Raw genomic sequence first — 1,346 nt, forward strand, 5'->3', positions numbered from 1 at the left:
TACACGTAGGTTACTGAGCGACTTAAAACAACACGACGTTAATATATAGGAAATGGACAGTCCAAATACAACCCTTCTGGATGATGTACGCTAAAACTCGGTGGAGAATTATAGAAAGCGTCTTTAGTATACAGTTGTAACTCAAAAGTACAGATGTAACTCAAATGTACAGTTATAACTCAGATGTACAGTTGTAACTCAAATGTACAGTTGTAACTCAGATGTACAGTTGTAACTCAGATCTACAGTTATAACTCAGATGTACAGTTATAGCTCAGATGTACAGTTGTAACTCAAATGTAGTTATAACTCAAATGCACAGTTATAACTCTTGTGTACAGTTGTAACTCGTAACTGTGTTCGTTTAGGACGTATTGGTAAAAAGGGTAGCCAGTATGCTGTTTTATCAAATTTATCGTCTTCAACGTTTTGTCATACGATCTGGAATGGAACGACCAGTGCGAGATGTTGCGTGAGATGTTGATATAAATAATCAAAGTATTTAGCGAAAAAATTTATTACCACCACCCCCAACACCCACCCCATCCATTATGTAGTACGAGGATTTATTACATACCTGTTTAATTTTATATGGATAATCTGGCTGGCGTTCGATGCAGATGTCCAATCTATGATTCTGTACCGTACACCTAAAATTTCCGTATCAAATACACAGCCCGGAACTACATTCGTAATTTTAGATATTTAAAAATACTTTACTTATAAAATACAGGGAATCATTAATTGCTATACATTTTTCTTATTACAAAATGCCAACGCACGTTTATGATGTTAAGAAATGCATTCATAATCGGTGGAAATGACCGCTTTTGCCGCTGGAGATAATTGGGTGGAGTGGGTGGGTGGGCTGTACCGTAAGTAGCCATTAGAAGTTTATGGACGTTTCAGGGTATCTATCTCCGAGACATTGGTAGTTCACTTTGTTTGACAACCCTAGTTTGGACAGAATGTTTGACGATGACTTCTCAGATGTAGTTGATACACAAAGTGACGCCAAACATAAGAGACAGACAGAGGCACAGACAGTATAAAACTTGTATCGAAAGTTTAAAAAATAAGTAAACAAAAGTCTCAGGGAGTCATGTCAAGATAAACATATTATTAACGGACATGAACTATGGATACAATATTTGAACTTCAACGAGTTTGATATTTGCCTAAAACTGCAGAATACTGGGCGCAACGATCATAACGAAAAGGTCCAAGAAAGAACAAAAAAACTTTTGAACTGTGCACCCGTGATATCGTTCCTACCAATAGCAATGAAGACAAGGAGAAGAGACATTCCTCTGTGTCAATCAGCTATTTTTTCCAAACATAACCAA

The sequence above is a fragment of the Sinohyriopsis cumingii genome, chromosome 4, assembly GCF_028554795.1.
Source record: "Sinohyriopsis cumingii isolate HCF-2022 chromosome 4, ASM2855479v2, whole genome shotgun sequence".
Taxonomy (NCBI): Eukaryota; Metazoa; Mollusca; class Bivalvia; order Unionida; family Unionidae; genus Sinohyriopsis; species Sinohyriopsis cumingii.